Raw genomic sequence first — 19,548 nt, forward strand, 5'->3', positions numbered from 1 at the left:
GACATGAGTGGTATAGCAGGACCTCACTGCTTATCCATTCTAAATGTAATAGTTTGCATCTACCAACCCCAAACTCTTCTTCCTTCCCACTCCCTCCTCACCCACTGGTAACCCACAAGTCTGCTCTCCATGTCCACGATCTGTTTCTGTTTTGCAGATAGGATCATTTGCACCATATTTTAGATTCCACATATAAGTGATATCGTATGTTATTTGTCTTTCTCTTTTTGCTTACTTCACTTACTATGAGAATCTCTAGTTGCATCCATGTTACTGCAAATGGCATTATTTTGTCCTTTTTATGGCTAGGTAGTATTCCATTGTGTATATGTACCATATCTTCTTAATCTATTTTTTGGTAGATGGACATTTAGGTTATTTCCATGTCTTGGCTATTGTGAATAGTGCTGAGATGAATATAGGAGTACATGTATCTTTTTCAATGAAAGATTTGTCTAGATATATGCCCACGAGTAGGATTGCTGGGTCATATGGTAGTTTTAGTTTTCTGGGGTACCTCCATACTGTTTTCCACAGTGGTTGTGCCAATTTACATTCCCACCAACAGTCTAGGAGGGTTCCCTTTCCTCCACTCCCTCTCTAGCATTTATTTGTTGACTTATTAATGACAGCCATTCTGACCGGTGAGAGGTGGAACCTCATTGTAGTTTTAATTTGCATTTCTCTATTAATTACTTATGTTGAACATTTTTTTATGTGCCTACTGGGTAACCATATATCTTCTTTGGAAAAAAAAATGTTTATTTAGATTTACGGCCCATTTCTTTTTCTTTTCTTTTCTTTTTTAGGGCTGCACTTGAGACATATGGAAGGCTAGTGGTTGAATCAGAGATACAGCTGCTGGCCTATACCAGAGTCACAGCAACACAGGTTCCGAGCCGCATCTGCAACCTACACCACACCTCAAGGCAACACCATTTCCTTAACCCACTGAGTGAGGCCAGGGATTGAACCCACAACCTCATGGTTACTAGTCAGATTTGTTTCTGCTGAGCCATGATGGGAACTCCTCTACTGCCCATTTCTTGATTGGGTTGTTTGTTTTTTGTTATTGAGTTGTATGAGCTGTTTGTATGTTTTAGAGATTAGGCCCTTGTCTGTTGAATCATTTGCAAAGATTTTCTGCCACTCTGTGAGTTGTCTTTTCATTTTTTTTAATGGTTTCCTTTGCTGTGCAAAAGCTTTTGTATTTAATTAGGTCCCATTGGTTTATTTTTGTTTTTATTGTCCTTATTTTAGGAAGAGGATCAAACAAGATGTTTCTATGATTTATGTAACTGAGCATTCATCTATGTTTTCCGCTAGGAGTTTTATAGTATCTAGACTTACATTTAAGTCTTTAATCCATTTTGAGTTTGTTTTTCCATATGATATTAGAGAATGTTCTAATTTCACTCTTTTACATGTAACTGTTCAGTTTTCCCAGCACTGATTATTGAAGAGACTATTTTTCCTTCACATGCAAATTCTATCAAATATTCAGAGGAGAGTTAATACCTATTCTTCTGAAATTCTTTCAAAAAATAGCAGAGGAAGGAACACTCCCAAGCTCCTCCTATGAGGCTACTATCACCCTGATACCAAAACCAGACAAGGTACCACAAAGAAAGAAAGAAAGAAAGAAAAAGAAAGAGAGAGAGAGAGAGAGAGAGAGAGAGAGAGAGAGAGAGAGAGAGAGAGAGAGAGAGAGAGAGAAAGAAAGAAAGAAAGAAAGAAAGAAAGAAAGAAAGAAAGGAAATTACAGGCCAATATCAGTGATGAACATAGATACAAAAATCCTCAACAAAATATTAGCAAACTGAATCCAAATACATATTAAAAGGATCATACACCATGATCAAGTGGGATTTATCCCAGGGATGCAAAGATTCTGCAATATTTGCAAATCACTCAATGTGATATACCACATCAACAAACTGGAAAAAAAAAATAGGATCATCTCAATAAATGCAGGAAAAGCTTTTGACAAAATTCAACACCTGTTTCTGATAAAAACTCTCCAGAAAATTAGTATAGAGGGAAGCTACCTCAACATAATAAAAGTCATATACAATAAACCCACAGCTAACATCATTTTCAAAGGTGAAAAACTGAAAACATTTGTGCTTAAATCAGGAACAAGACAAGGATGTCCACTTTCTCCACTGTTATTCAACATAGCTTTAGAAGTCTTAGCAGCAATCGGAGAAAAAAAATAAAAAGAATCCAAATTGGAAAAGAAGAAGTAAAACTATCACTCTTTGCAAATGACATGACACTATACCTAGAAAATCCTAAAGACACCACTAGAAAATTGTTAGGGCTCATCAATTACTTTGGTAAAGTTGAAAGATACAACGTTAATACACAGGAGTTCCCATCATGTCTCAGTGGTTAACGAACCTGACTAGTATCCATGAGGACATGGGTTCAATCCTTGGGCTTGCGCAGTGGGTTAAGGGTCCGGCGTTACCGTGAGCTGTGGTGTAGGTTGCAGACATGGCTCGGATCCCGTGTTGCTGTGGCTGTGGTGTAGGCCAGCAGCTGTAGCTTCAATTTGACTCCTAGCCTGGGAACTTCCATGTGCTGAGGATGGGGGCCTGAAAAAACAAAAGACAAAAAAAAGTTAATACTGAGAAATTAATTGCATTTCTATATACTAGTAATGAAAGATCAGAAAGAGCCATTGACCTTTTATAAGCCATTCCTAAGGTCTCCCCTGCTTGTACTGATTGGTCTATCAGTCAATCATGCAAACCAAAGAAAGGTGACTCTGTGGCAGAGGGTCCACTTAAAAGCCCTCTTCCTATGGCATTCCAGGATCTGCGTTAATAAGCAGGGTCATCCAACCTGCTCCAGCTGCCCTAGTTGTAAATGACTATCTATTGAAATTTGTGGATTGATAAAAAGGCAAAAAATTGGATGGGGGTGGCCAACAGTCTGAGGTCATAACCATAGCTCTGCATTTTGAAAGGACCTTAGAGCAAGACCACAAACAAAAATCTGCCAAGCCATTGGCCTTACAGCTATAACAGCTCCAAAGCCAGAGACCTAGAATAATATTTTGGCCTCTCTTATACCCTCCTAGGCATCCACTATCAAAATGTTAGCCCAAGGACCTTTGTCTCATTTGAAATCAACTGGGACACTGGAAAAAAGATTGTTCTCAAAGGTCCTTTGCATATTCTTCAACTTGAGTGTCCCCATATCTACTCCCAAGGGAGGACCCTCATATGGTTTGTTTCTAGATTTGATGGGACTCTGGGGGATTCTCCAGTAAACTATTACCAGTAATTCCCTTAAATGGCCCCAGGGAAATTGAAATTAAAATTAATGGGAAATCATGGACTTCCCATTGTGGCTCAGTGATAACGAACCCGACTAGCATCCATGAGGACACAGGGTCAATCCCTGGCCTCGCTCAGTGGGTTAAGCGTTGCCATGAGCTGTGGTGTAGGTTGCAGACAGCTGGGATCTGGCATTGGAATGGCTGTGGTGTCTCAGATCCTGTGTTGCTGTGGTCTAGGCTGGTAGCTGCAGCTCCAATTTGACCCCTAGCCTGGGACCCATATGCCACAGATGCGGCCGTAAAAAGACAAAAAAAAAAAAAAAATTAATGGGAAATCTTGCCAAATTCTAGTTTATATCAAAACTATGCTTTTTACTTTAAACCCTGCTCTCATAGGCCAACAAACCCCTCAGGATGAACAGAAGTTTCCATAGGGGAGGTATCTAATAAAGTTCAAAGATAATTTCTTTTTTTTTTTTTTTGTCTTTTGTCTTTTTGTCTTTTGTTGTTGTTGTTGTTGCTATTTCTTGGGCCGCTCCCGAGGCATATGGAGGTTCCCAGGCTAGGGGTCGAATCGGAGCTGTAGCCACCGGCCTATGCCAGAGCCACAGCAACGCTGGATCCGAGTCGGGTCTGCAACCTACACCACAGCTCATGGCAACGCCGGATCGTTAACCCACTGAGCAAGGGCAGGGACCGAACCCACAACCTCATGGTTCCTAGTCGGATTCGTTAACCACTGCGCCACGACGGGAACTCCCTCAAAGATAATTTGTATCTCAATCAGTGAAAATGACTCTAGAACCTTTCACTGAAAAGCATTCCTTTTTTTCTATTTGACACAGCCCCATTCAATCTACTACGCAGAGATATTATTTTTTAAATTAAAAAGGCTAATATGTTTTGCTTCCAATGGAGACTTCATTTTAGAATTTCCTGACCAACCCAAACCTGATCTTTTACCTTCATTCAATCTGTCCTTGATAAAGAAGAGGAAGAATTCCAACACAAGTCCCCTAAATTACTCAAGATGCCAAAAAAGTTCTGGTGCTGAAACAGGAGAATAGAAAGTTCAGAGCCATGGAGTTCCCTGGTGGTGCAGCAGGTTAAGGATCCAGTGTCGTTGCTGCTATGGCTCTGGTAGCTGCTGTGGCGTAGATTCAATCCCTGGCCTGGGAACTTCCATACGCCATGGGTGCAGCCAAAAAAAAAAAAAAAAAGTGCAGTGCCTATAAAGATGCAGATAGATATTCCTGAACCTCTCCCTAAATTGCCTTAACACCCACAGAATCCTGGGGCCATCCAAGGCCTCACACTCCTATCAGAAGACCTAATCACCCAGAGGCAAATCATTCTTGTACCAGCCCCTTGAAACACACAGATCCTGCCAGTCAGGAGACCTAATGGATGGGAATGGCAATTTGTCTAGGTTTTAGGAGCTATTAACAAGAGAGTTTTCCCCCGTTTCCTGGTTGTTTCAAACCCAAACATGCTTTTGTCACAAGTTCTGCCAGACCCCAAATGGTTCTCTGTCGTAGGCCTTTGTCCATCCCTTTTCGGCCTTCCTAGACCCCAAAGGCCAAAATCTATTTGGTTTTACTTGGAACAATTGCTACTGAACTGAACTCAGATTCACTCACCCAATTTACTGACACCACGTTGCAGGGAAGGAGAGTAGAGCATTGAGCGTAGGGCAGCAAGCAAAGGGAATGGGTAGTTTATGCTCAAAAGACTCAACACCTCCATGGCTTTCAGGGAAGGTTTTCATTTTATTTAATTTTTTGGCCACACGCCACACAGAAGTTCCAAGGCCAGGGACAACAGTGAGCCGAGCCACAGCAGTGACATCACCAGATCCTTAACCACTAGGCCACGGGAACTCCTTAGGGAAGGTTTTTGAAGGCAACACTTGGGATAAGTGTTGCATGGTCTTTCTGCTGGTCGATTGGTGGTGAGGTAACAGGGTAATATTTTGGGAATCTTAATCATCAACCTTCTGGTTCCAACCAGTCTGAGATCTACGTGCTTGTGGTCAGCATGTGTCACCATCCTCCACTTAGGCAAGGGTCTCAGTTTCTGCAGAACAACTCAAAGATATGCACCTGATTGGTTTATACATCCCTTAAGGAGGAGATGGGACTGCTTTTATCATTGAATTCTTGTCTAAGCTATCATTACTTTTCTTGCTTGACTACTTTCCCTTTGTTTCTGCATTCCCTCGATTCCTAAATGAATAACTACTTGAGTCTGCTCTTTGTAACTCAGGGAAGGCCTAGGAGACTAAAACCTTTTCCTACAAATAAGACATGGGAGACATGGGGGGACTGTTGTACCTGGGAAGTCCCTGCGGGGTCCTGCTCTTTTTCAACCACCGCCCCCTTTTTGCTGATAATCCTCATTCCTGAGTGGGACAGGGGCAGGACAAGAAAAGGAATAAAGTATCATAAAAAAAGAATGAAATAGCGCCATTTGCAGCAATATAGATAGAACTAGAGTTTATCTCATTAAGTGAAATAAGTCAGACAGAGAAAGACAAACATCACATGATAACACTTTCACAAAATGACCTTACTTACAAAACTGAAATAGACTCACAGACATAGACAACAAATTTATGGTTAACGAAGTGGATGGTGGGGTGGGAGGAGGAGATAAATTAGGAGTTTGGAATTAACATATATATACTACTATATATAAAATAGGTAAAGAACAAAAGACCTACTATATAGCACAGAGAACTATACTCAGTATCTTGTAATAGTCTATGATGGAAAAGAATCTGAAAAAAAGATGTGTATATATGAATAACTGAATCACTTTGGTATACAGTTGAAATTAATATAACATTGTAAATGAACTATAGTTCACTTATTATTATTATTATTGTTATTATTATTATTTTGAATTTTCTAGGGCCGCACCTGCGGGATATGAAGGTTCCCAGGCTAAGGGTCTAATCGGAGCTGTAGCTGCTGGCCTACACCACAGCCACAGCAATGTGGGATCTGAGCCATGTCAGTGACCTACACCACAGCTCACAGCAACGCCGGATCCTTAACCCACTGAGCAAGGCTGGGGATCGAACCCACAACCTCATGGTTCCTAGTTGGATTCGTTAACCACTGAGGCATGACGGGAATTTCTACTTCACTTTTTAAAAGGAAAATAAAGTAACTCAGCAGGGGAGACTGGTCTTAGGGGGACTCTGTCTCACTATCAGTAATAGACCTGGAACTTGTGACTCAAGGGTTCACTAAGACCCTTTCTTACTTCTCCCAAGGACTCATCCAAGATGTATGCTCCCTCCAGTTCCCTGGAAATCAACTGTTTTACAATATGCAGATGACCTTGTATTGTGCTCTGTTACCACAGAGGCATCCATAAAAAATTAGCTGAAAAGGGACATAAAGTCGCTAAAGAAAAAATTACAATTATCTCTAGAGACTGCTCATTACCTAGGTCATCACTTAAGCACTGAAGCAATCCAGTTATCTGGAAAAAGGATTAAGCTAATTGAAGAATTTCCTAGACCCACAACTAAGCGAGAGCTTCATGGATGAATAGGCTTGGCTAGTTATTGCAGGTTATGGGTTCCTAATTCTTCTCTATCCATTTCCCCACTCTAGGAACTTACGTTCAGTCTCTGAGCCCCTTCTTTGGGAAGAGAAACATGAGCAGGCTTTTATAAGACTAAAACAAGCTCTGCAAGAACCACTGCCCTAGGGCTACCTAACGACTCAAACATTTCACCTTATTTGTGCATGAGAGAGAACCAGTCCTGGGACTGCTCATGCAAGGACATGGTAATAAACACAGAGCCATTGCCTATTGTAGCATGCAACTTGATTCAGTGGCTCCTCTTATTGGAAGTCTGTGGAAGCCTCAGCTGACCTAACCCTAGGAAATAATGTATTGCTTTGTTTTGCCTTTTTTTTTTTTTTTTTAACAAATTCTCACAGCTCAGACTTGCTGGAACTCTGAATTGCTGTCATCAGAATTGAGGCTCACACTGAAAAGACTGAACTTGAGTGAGTATCTACAGAATGCCCTAGCTGACTTTCACGTGAGAGCAGCAGCAACAAAGCCTATAAAGATTATGGCTCATGGGGATGAGGTCCACTCTGCTTCCACAGAGTGACCCCTCATCACCAGACTCTTGTCATTCTGATGTCTTCATAACAAGGCAACAGTCTGCTCCTGAATCAGAGAAATTAAGATGAGCACACCATGACTGGAAATTAAGTGAACAATCTGGGCTATGGAAACCCAAAACGGCTCCTTGGTTTTTCCAGGCTCCCTGGCAAACCCCATTTTTCAGCTTTTGCATTCCTTCACCTATCATTTGTACATTTAAGATGACTCCAACTATGAACAGACATTAGTGAGGAGACTTTGATAAAACTGAAAAGATAGTGGAGTTCCTGTCATACCTCAGTGGTTAAAGAATCCGACTGGGAACCATGAGGTTGCGGGTTCCATCCCTGACCTTGCTCAGTGGGTTAAGGATCCGGCGTTGCCGTGAGCTATGGTGTAGGTCCCAGACATGGCTTGGATCCCGCGTTGCTATGGCTGTGGCATAGGCCGGCGGCTACAGCTCCGATTAGATCCCTAGCCTGGGAACCTCCATGTGCTGCGGAAAGCGGCCCTAGAAAAGGCAAAAAGGAAAAAAAAAAAAAAGGCTCCACTTGACACTCAGTCTAGCATAGACAGTGCATACCTCCAAATCGAATCAACAAGGAAGCTGACTTTGAAGTAGACTCCTTCCACCTAAGAAGCTGGATTGAGACTTCATACTCTAATTAAACATGAAACCCTCCCTCCTTTTTCTTTTCTTTACTCTGGCGCTGTCCTGGAAAGGTAACACCCTCATCTGAATCTACCAGACCATTCATAGTTAAGGGGGGTAAGTTTTCAGATTGCTGAATTAGTCATCAAAGATTCTGATTTAGCCATGATGCCAGAGAGTCCCTGATCTTCCCTGTGACCGGTTTCTTTTTTATTTCCACAGACATAGCAAACTGCAATCAATCCTCCTTACCCACTCCAAAGTCTCTTACCAAGTTCAACTTTTACGGCCAGAACTTATGCCTTGTTTTCTCTTTTCTCTGATCATTCCTATATGTACTCAATTAGACACAATTACCTATGTAAATCTTAGTACGTTTGCAATCCTATATTCCCATAATTATCTGGATCACATTTGCCCCCACTGAGAGATCTCAGTCCCATTAACAGTACCTCCTTAACAGAAATGGCTTGTGCCCCAACAGCATTTGCCTTTGTCTGTGGTGGTTATCATTCTTCTTAGGCCAAGAACGCCTAGCTGGCTGGGGCATAGCTGGGCAATGCCCCAGGTTATCCAACAGTGCCTCTAAGTTTTCACAAGCAAACTGAGTCACCTCATTGGTTGATTCCCCTAGATTTTCAGCATTGAGTTAGAAAGAACCTACTGGGAGGCACTTATGACTCAGGATCTTTCTCCTTTGGTGAAACCATACTTTCTTGGTTAGGAATAAATACAAAGGACATGATCATAAATCTCTCCTTAATTCTTGAAGATACTGCAGATTCTGTTTCTGAAGCAATAGCTGCCCAACAAAGATCCTTATACTCTCTGGCCAAAATTGTTCTCCCTCATAGGTTTACCCTTGATTATCTTTTACCTGAACAAGGAGGAATCTGTGCTGTGGTCGATACCATCTGCTACCCTTCTGGGAAAGTCAAAACTCAATGACAGAAGATTGCTGTGCAAGCCACTTGGCTTCAAAAGGTAACTCCTTCAATGGGCTTTTTTGCCCCCTACTTATTTGATTTTGATTGGTTTGTGTTTCCAGACATTAGGAATTATCCTACTTATTATAATCATAATAATCTCCCTGGTATGTTGTATTTTCTCAAAAGCTTTAAATGCACATCCACAGCCACTAACCGCCAAGCAAACGACCTCCCTAAGACTAGGCTGTCAAAAAAAAAATGAAGAAAATGACCAGCTTAGATTATGAGCCTGACGTTATGACCTGTGAATGTCTCGGGGATTAAGGAGAAACTTCATAATCTATGGATACCACATGAAGGAACAACAAAGACTGAGAATTTTAGAATGGTAGCTAAGAGTGGTGCTAATGCTTTACATTTTGGTCACATCTCTCAGTTGAGCTGAGGGGAGAATTGTTTAAAAAAAAAAAAAAATCACAGGCCTAACATGGAGTCACTTATGCTTGGCCCTCCCATCAAATCAGGGCTTAACCTATGAATCTGCAACCTCCCCCAGAAAAGTAGTGTCACCCTGTGAGGCAGGAATTTTCTGGCCAGTGCCAATGAGGTAATCTGTCAGATGGGTCCTCTCCACCCTGCAAGGGAAGATGAGGTCATCTACCAAGACCCCCCCCTTTTTTTTCCTAAAGGGAAATGACCTAATCTGAAATAATCCTTTTTTCTGTTTATGGCTTCCTTGTCCTGCTTTTCAGTAGCCCTTTGGAGCACTGGCTGATGGGATGCTGCCTGATACATGAATGGAATTGTTCAGCAAAGCCAATTAGATTTTTTAAATGTACTTGGTTGGATTTTGTTTTTTAATACACTCAACAGTACTGAGTTGAGTAGTTGTGACAAAAATCATATGGCCTGCAGAGCTTAAAATATTTACTGCTTGATTTTTTACCTAAGAAAGTTGCCAACTTCTACACCCCCTGTACTAAACATTTCTAAGCCTTGGTTGGCTTGTCTATAAAATGAGGATAAAAGGGTACTTATATCATAGAGTTGTGGTGACAAATAATTGAGATAATGCATGGAAACACTGACTATAGTGCCTGGCACATAGTAAACACTCAGTAAGTCTTAGCTAATCAGAATCTTTGCCTGAAATTACATAAACAGAGGAACTGTTATAGAGACCCAGATGTAAATGTTCCCACTTTCATGTGGGATCACTAAGTTAGGATGTTATAAGCCTAGAATCGTTTGTAGTCATACCTCTCCCTGCCTCCCCCATTAAAATCAAAAACAGAAACAACTAATACAGCTTATTTTTATTGAGCACATTCAGTGTCTGATGATGTGGTACGTTCCTTACATATATTATCTCATTTAATCTTTACAACCTGATGAGGTATGCATTATTATTTTCCCCATTTTACAGATATGGAAACTGAGGCTCAAAGCTGTTAAGTAACTTATTTGGGGTAAGTGGTGGAGCTGCCTTCAAGGCTTGGCAGTCTAACTGAAGAGCCATCAGCCTGTCCTGCCTCCCACACGAAGGACATCCATCCACAGCAGAGGGAATGAGGGCACTTGACCAGAAGAGGCTGACTCATGAGATGGAGGAAAGAAAGAGAACTCTGCAGAGAGCCTACCTGAGTTGGCCAGTCATTTTTCTCTGTTTTGTTTGACTTGAACTACTCTGAGTTCATTTTCTGCCGCCAGAGACAGAAATAGGCTGAAGAAAATTAGAGATGAAAAAGACATGAGCGTTTTCTTCCAATAGATCACACAACATGGGGAGAGACAGACAAACAAAATATACAATGCAGTTGGGCTAAAGCAAAGGCATGTTTTAAATGCCCTTCAAAGGGAAGGGGATTTTAAACAGTATCAGTTCAGGAAATCCTCCCTGTGTGACTTTTATGTGTCAGACATTGAGCTGGATGCCCTTTGGTCAATTTCTTTATATTTCAAGAAGGATGCAAATTATTGGATTCAGCTTTGGGGTCTTTTATTTGTGCCTTTTCTGTGTTGGCTATAGAATACCTATGCGGTCTGGATAGGATCCATGACTGGTCCATCTGTGATGTGGCATTGCTTACTTTATAGTTTTATGATGATTGTACTAAGCCAGTGATGCTGCAGTGAGGCCACAAACAGACTGGGGAAAGCACTTGTTAAAACATAAAAATGTAATAAAAAAATAAGTCATGGGTGTCATCTCCTAATCAAATTATACACTGGCTTAGATTTAAAACACAAACTTGTTAAAAGGGGGCCCCAATTATATCTCTGGTTCACAATGCAGGTAGCTCTTTAGTCACAATTATCTCTTGTTACAAAACTGCACACACAAGTAATTGCACCCACAATTGTCTAATTGTAGGCTAAAATGAAAGGCAAGCAGTTAATTATTTCTCAGATGTCTGATGCTGCCTGTCATTAGCTGGCTGTGGCATAAGCGATTGCATAGATTGCTCTTTAACTATGAAAGGTGAGAGCCTAAGAGACCCCATCCATGGGGCATGGACCTCAAGAGTAACCCCCGCTTCTTCCCTCTGCCAGAAAGTGCTTTTCTCTATTGAGACCTTTTATGTCTTGCTTCTTTGTCTGCTCTGATTTCTTCAAGAATCATCTTGTCAACTTTTAGGATGTGGGTTTGTTTTGTTTTGTTTTGTTTTGACCTTAAGTCCATTTTAAATGACTTTCTTCATTTCTCTCAACTTTTCTCATGTGGAGCAGGGATGGAAATGTTTCCTTCTTATGGGAGAGGTGAACGTGAGAGAGAAATAGTACTGTCTCAATAGAAGATGTATATTCAAATGATGGAGAAAAAGTGGAAATCTCTAATAAGAGAGAGATCAATCATACAGGGAAAAAAGCAGGGATCTGGAAATCATGTGCAGTCCCGAAGCAGAGTTCATGTCAGGAGTTCGGTTTTCGTGGTGATGCCACTGTTACTTACCCCCATGGCTGTGTGGGAAAATAGAGAACAGGCATAAATAACAATAAAATAAGCATTCTCCTTTGAGCACTTTTTTTTTTTCTTTCCAAGAGTGTAATCATCAGCTGGAAGAAATGGGAGCAGCTTTGAATGGGGTGATTTCATCAGCATCTAAGTGGAATAACTGAGGCTAGAATTCTGAAGTATTACCTCTGGGTCATGGGCACTTCTTCTTTTCCTACCTGCTCATCTCCATCACTTCCAGAATGTGTTAATTTCCATGATAAACAGTCACTTCCAAGATAATCAATCTTTCTTCTTCTGAAATGCTCTCAGGATGTCTGCACTACAAAATTAAGAGTTCTGAAACTTAATTTTCTTAGGCTTCTTCTTAGAAGCGGATCTCTTCTTTCAGTTGTGATGAAATCAAAGTGTCTCTCTTCTTTTAGTTGTGATGAAATCAAAGTGCTCTGGGGAGCGAAGTTGCTACAATTAAACGTGTTATTTCAAATATAGTTTCTCACTCAGAGTCGTACTTTTTGCATCTAAATTTTGTCTCTATTCCGTTGGTAATCTTCATTGTATCCCCCTTGTGATTTCTATATTCCATTAAACCAGTTTGACAGATATTTGAAGGATACAGGCAATAAAAGTTGGTAGAAAGTCATAATTAGAATTGAGTTTCTCAGGAGTTCCCATTGTGGCACAGCAGAAGCTTGATTAGTATCCATGAAGACACAGGTTCAATCCCTGGCTTCGCTCAATGGGTTGGCGATCTGGCGTTGCCATGAGCTGTGGGGTAGGTCCTAAACACGGCTCAGATCCTGTGTTGCTGTGGCTGTGGTGTGGGCCAGCAGCTGCAACTCTGATGCCACCCCTACCCTGGGAACTTCCATATGCTGCAGGTGCGGCCCTAAAGAGCAAAAAACAAAACAAAACAAAGAATTGAGTTTCTCATAAAACACTACTTTTTAAAGAAACATTACTGAGTATAATATAATTGTCTTTTTTCACTATCAGTCAGGGTTCTTGGTTGCAGACAATAGAGGTCATGCTAGCTGTTGAAGTAGGAGGAGGTTTATTAAAGGAACATTACGCAGCTCATAGCTTCTCCAAAGTGGACAGAGAACTTGGATGTGATGTAGTCAGGAACAAAGAAGCCAGGAAAAGCCTGATCAGAAAAACACCTCAATGTATCATAGAACCTGTTTCGTGGGACACCACGGCAGCTATCTTCAGCCATTCAGCATTTGTGTTGGAAAGAATCAGATGCAGACTTGCCATGTGGCTCACAACATAACTACCTGGTGTTGCTTCTACAGTGGCTGTGGCTCGACCCCTGGCTCAGGAACTTCCATATGCCACAGGTGTGGCCACTTGTTTAAAAAAAAAAAAAAAAAAAAAGAATCGGATGCCAGGACCCTCTAACAAACTCACTGGAAAAACCGGATGCCCCACTACTTAACTTACCAGAAAACTTGATCTCCCTGCATGTGCCTGCCTCTCGTGAGTCATTTCCACATGCAAATCTGAGTACACAAATCTGATTTGTGGAAACTGGATCCCTTGCCTACCTTCCAGCTGTGAGAGAGTCTGAGAAACACATTCTCTAATTTTTTATCTTCTATCAGAGGTTGGCAAACATTTTCTTTAAAGGACTAGATAGTAAATATTTTAGGATTTGTAGGAATGAGCCTCTATCACAACTATTCAATTCTGCTGCTATAATGCAAAAGCAGCCATAGATGATACAGAAACAAATAAGCCAGATGCATTGTAGTAAAACATTTTTTTATAGGCACTGAAATTTGAATCTCATAAAATCTTTTTATGTCACAACATATTTTTCTTTTGATTTTTTTCCAACCACTTAAAAGTGTGAAGAGCCCGGAAATAAAGCCTCATGTATATAAGCAATTAATTTTCAGTAAGGGTACCAAGACCCTTTTTATCCAACAAATCATGCTGGGAAGAAAGATATCCACACACAAAGGAATGATGTTGGACCCTTAACTTACATCATATACAAAAATTAAGCCAAATGGATAAAAACTTTAAATGTAAGAGCAAAAACTATATATAAAACTCTAAAAAGAGAACATAAAGGAAAGCCTTTGTGTATTAGCTTTGGTAATAATTTCTTGGATATGACACCAAACCACAAGCAACAAAAGTAAAAATAGATCAATTGGATTTCATAAAATTAAGAATTTTTATGCAAAAGGACACTGAATAGAGTAAAATGGCAAAACCCACAAGATAGTAGAAAACATTGACAAACCACATATCTCATAAGAGATTAATATCCACAATTCAGAATATGTAAAGAATTCCTATAACCCAACAACAACAAAAAACCCAATTCAAAAATGGACAGAGGATGTAAACAGACATTTCTACAAAGGCATTTGTATAAAAATAGCTAATAAACACACACAAAGAGGCTCAACATCTGGAGTTCCTGTCGTGGCTCAGTGGTTAACGAATCCGACTAGGAACCACGGGGTTGCGGGTTTGATCCCTGACCTTGCTCAGTGGGTTAAGGATCCAGCGTTGCCGTGAGCTTTGGTGTAGATCGCAGACGCGGGTTGGATCTGGTGTTGCTGTGGCTCTGGCGTAGGCTAGCATCAACAGCTCTGATTCAACCCCTAGCCTGGGAACCTTCATATGCCTCAGGTGCAGCCCTGGAAAAGGCAAAAAGACCAAAAAAAAAAAAAAAAGAGGCTCAACATCATTGGTCACTGGGGAAATGCAAATAAAAAACTACAATGAAATATCATCGCATACCTATTAAAATGGCTACTATAAAAACCCAAAACAGAACATAAGTGTTGGTGAGAATACAGAGAAGTTAGAACTCTTGTGCCCTTCTGTGAAAGGAAAATGGTACAGCTACTATGGGAAATGGCATGGCAGTTTCTCAAAAAATTAAAAATAGGACTAATATATGATCCAGCAATGCTACCTTTGGGTATATACTCAAAAGAATTGAAAGTGGGAGCTCGAACATATATTTGTACATTCATGTCTATAGCAGTATTATTCACAACAGCCAAAAGATAGAAACAACCCAAGTGTCCATTGACAGATGAATGGGTAAGCAAAATGTGATATATACCCACAATGGAATATTATTGGGCTTTAAGAAGAAAGGAAGTTCTGAGAAATGCAACATGGCTGAAACTTGAGGACGTTCATAAAGAATAAAAACTGGAGTTTCCATCGTGGCGCAGTGGTTAATGAATCCAACTAGGAACCGTGACGTTGTGGGTTCGATCCCTGGCCTTGCTCAGTGGGCTGGGGATCTGGCGTTGCCATGGGCTGTGGTGTAGGTCGCAGATGTGGCTTGGATCTGGCGTTGGTGTAGGCCAGTGGCTACAGCTCCGATTAGACCCCTATCCTGGGAATCTCCATATGCTGTGGGAGCAGTCCTAGAAAAGGCAAAAAGATAAAAAAAAAAAAAAAAAAAGAGTAAAAACTGTATGATTCTACTTATATGAGAATCATATTATGTAATTCATAATAAGAAATATGTTTTTGGTCTTCATCCCCATTTCTGGCACAGGGATCCTAAAACCCTTGAATTTCCTGAGTGATAAGAATGATTAAGGTATCTTTTGTTATATTAATGAGATTATTTTTGGAGCACACATAAGGAAGGGGTGCAGGTTGCCAGGAGAACCAATCATGTGATTAGAGGGTTGGAACTTTGAGTCCCACATCCCTGAACTCTGGAGGGAGGAAGAGGTGCTGGGGGTTGAATCAATTGTCAGTGCCCAGTGATTTAGTCAATCGTGCCTATGCAATGAAGCCTCCATAAAACCCCCAAAGAATGCGTTTGGAGAGCTCCCAGGCTGGTGAACATGCCATGGAGAAGGCATGGAAACTCCTGCCCATTTCCCATACCTTGCCCTTTTATCTCCTCCATAAAGTTCTTCCTGAGTTATATATTCTTTCATAATAAACCAGTAATCTACCAAATAAAGTGCTTCTCCGAGTCCTACGAGCTGCTCTAGCAAATTCATTGAACCCAAGAAGGGTCTTTGGAACCTCCCATCTATAGCTGGTCAGTCAGAAACACAACAGGAAATGACCCAACGGTCTGATGTCTGAAGGAGGTTGGCAGACTTGTAGAACTGAACCCTTAACCTGTGGGATCTGATGCCTCCTCCAGGGAGAGAGTGTCAGAATTGAGCTAAGTTGTAGGATACTGAGCAGGTGTCAGAGAATTGCCTTGATTATGTGTGGAAAACACACACACACACACACACACACAGTGGAACTGGGGATCAGACTATTTTAGTTAGCTAGAGTAGTCGAATTCACAGAGACAGAAAATAGAGTAGTGGTTGCCAAGGGCTGGGGGAAGGAGGGAATGGGGATTAATTATTTAATAGGTACACCTTTTTGGTTTTGTAAGATGAAAAGGGTTCTAAAGATGAATGATGGTGGTGATGCTATGCAACACTGAATAATCAACTTAATGCCACCGAAATGTATACTTAAACATGGTTAAAATGGTAAATTTCATATTATGTAGATTTTATCACAATTTTTAAAATGTGAAAACAATTCCTATCTCACAGGGTATAGAAGAACAGGCAGGAATGAAACTAAGCAGGGGGCCTCTGGGGTACAGGTCCCTCCATGTCCCTGCTTCTTGTCTGTAGAAAAGGCTTTAGTCTCCTAGGCTTTCCCCAAGTTCCAAAGAGCAGACTCAAGTAGTTAATAATTAGAGAAGTGAGATAATGCAGAAACAAAGGAAAAGCAGCCAAGCAAGAAAAGTAATAGCAGATTGAACAATAGTTCAGCAATAAAACAGAGTCACAGCCTCCCAATTCCTCCCCAGTGGATAAGATAACAATCTGATGAGTACCCTTGAGTCATTTTTTCAGAAACTAAGACCCCCCGACCCCCCCCCCCCCCCACTGAAAGGAAGCTGCTGACTACAGGCACATAGACCCCAGACTGGTTGGAACCAGGAGACGGATGATTGAGATTCCCCAAACATCACCATCCACCAACTGGGAGGATGTCCACAAGCTAATCATGACCCCTGCAACCCTCACCTTTAGGTTGCCTTTAAAAACCCTTCCTCGAAAGCCATCAGTGAGTTTGGGTCTTTTGAGCATTAGCTGCCCGTTCTCCTTGTTTGGTGCCCAGCAAATAAATGTGGTACTTTCCTTTACCACAACCCTGTGTCAGTAGATTGCTTTTGCTGTGTAATGGGTGAATGAGCCCAAGTTCAGTTTGGGGACAGTAGGCTAAATTTAGCCTGTGGGCTATTTGTAGCTTGCCAACTACTGTTGTGTAGTACAGGATGATAAGCCAGCCAGGAGCTAGAATGAATGCACCAACTCACCATAATCTACCACAATGGGTAAAGGACTACGTTTCCTACTAGTCAGTTACATTTATTTGTTCTTCTGGATATTAAAGTTTCCCTAAACAAACTTCAAGAACTTCTTTAGCTTCTCATCCGTCAAAATTTCTCTACATTCTTACTGATGATTTTGTTTGCTTTCACCTCAGACAGAATGTTTTTTTGTACGACTCAGCCTTGTGCCTTTTTCTCTTGATTCCATCTCGCCCCATCCTTCTCCTAGATTCTTACTCCATTAATCATCTCTTCCCCTCCACTGCCTTCTTTCTCTTAGCAATAAGTCTGCCCCTATTTCTCATGCAAACTTACATGCCCTTCAGGATACTATTTTATTTTTTATTCTCTGCACTAATTTCTAAAAAGAGAAATTTCCATTAGAGTTACTAGGCTAAACTAAGAAGACAAATATTTTCCCCTTGATTCTTTAATTGATTGCAGTCTGACTTCCTGTGAATTGAAACATCCTTTTATTTATTTATTTATTTATTTTGCTGTTTCTTGGGCCGCCCCTGCGGCATATGGAGGTTCCCAGGCTAGGGGTCGAATCGGAGCTGTAGCCGCCGGCCTATGCCAGAGCCACAGCAACGCTGGATCCGAGTCGGGTCTGCAACCTACACCACAGCTCACGGCAATGCCGGATCGTTAACCCACTGAGCAAGGGCAGGGACCGAACCCGCAACCTCATGGTTCCTAGTCGGATTCGTTAACCACTGCGCCACGACGGGAACTCCTGAAACATCCTTTTAAAGGTATTTCCTGACTCTGTATCCAACAGGCTCTCTCAGTACTCCTCCATGTGACCTTCCCGCTGCACCCAGCATGTTCCACACACCTTCTCGATCTCCTTTCCAGAATCCTTTTCAAATCCATCCACTGGGCATGTACCACTGCCGGTCCCTGTGGTGGTTGTTGAGATATGCTCTTCACCCTCTCTGCATCTCTAGACTTTCTTTCCAAGGTTCTCTTGAGATCCTTCTGTTCCAGTTCTCTGTTCCTTCCCCAGGTAATTTAGTGACACCCTTGGTATTGAGAGCTCACTCTATGCCAAACCTGTTCTAAGTACTTTACATGATGAGCTCATTTGATCCTAAAAACCATCCCATGAAATAGGTGCTATGAACATCCCCATTTTACAGATGAGGAAATTGAGGTACAGAAAGATAGTCCACAGTTCTACAGTTAGTAGGTTGCTGGTAAGGGAGTCAGGCAGGCAGTCTGAATGTAGGACCTGCCCTCTTTACCCTTGACTGCCTGGTTCTCAGCTTCATATATCCGCTCCCTGCAGACTGCCAAATGCACGACTCCGGTTTTGGAGTATCTCCTGGCTAGGTCCTCCCACAGCATCTGTAGGACCTTGACAAAAGAACAAAATTGAGCCCCACGTTCCAAATGCCTGAAACTATTTTTTTAAAACTGTCATTGTTATTTTTATTCTGTATAGGTTTTATTCATTTTAATTATAATTAGTACCATTTTATTTGCCATCTTTTTTTTTAAGTCTGGCATTTATGTATCTTAAGAATGCAGTGCTTTCCTGGTCCTGGTTCCCTGGGGCTTGTGCAAATGCCTGAAACTTTTAAAGTTATAAATGAAGGTATTGACTGTTGAATAAATGCCTTCTATTATCCTGCTTGGACAAATACACCTTCTTCACAATATGTGAAATTTCCAATTCTCGAACTCTATGGAGTTTATTCTGGGACATGGTGGCACTGAGTGAGCTGGCTCTTAGCCCCTGGTCTGCTCCCTTCTTCACCCTCTCCCATACTGTGCACACATGGTTTGCACATCCTAGCTCTGCCCATACCCCCTCAAACGCTCAAGGTCTAGGGCTTCACCCACTGGTAGCACCGTTCATCCTCAGCTGTGTCCACCCAAGGAAGAAGCTTGCACAGGTCCTTGGCCTTTGGGGCTAGGATTCTTTGGGTCCTAAGACGGTGGGCTCTGGATAAACACAAGCCTTTAGAGCCATGGTTCCTTTGTCCAGACTGGCTCTCTAAAGCAGGCTTTCTCAATCTGTCAAGAAGGAGATTTCCCCATTTTTTCCACTTCCAATCTGTTACAGATCAATACTTCTTTTAATACAATAAAAACGAATTGCTGGAATAAGTGATGTTAAAAACAAAGAGGTACAAAATACAAGTTTGGGGGGGGTTTTTGGCCATGGCTGTGGCATGTGGAAGTTCCCAGGCCAGGGATCGAATCTGAGCCAAAGCAGTGACAATTTTG

This window comes from Sus scrofa, chromosome 5 (assembly GCF_000003025.6).
Source record: "Sus scrofa isolate TJ Tabasco breed Duroc chromosome 5, Sscrofa11.1, whole genome shotgun sequence".
In the NCBI taxonomy this organism is placed as follows: domain Eukaryota; kingdom Metazoa; phylum Chordata; class Mammalia; order Artiodactyla; family Suidae; genus Sus; species Sus scrofa.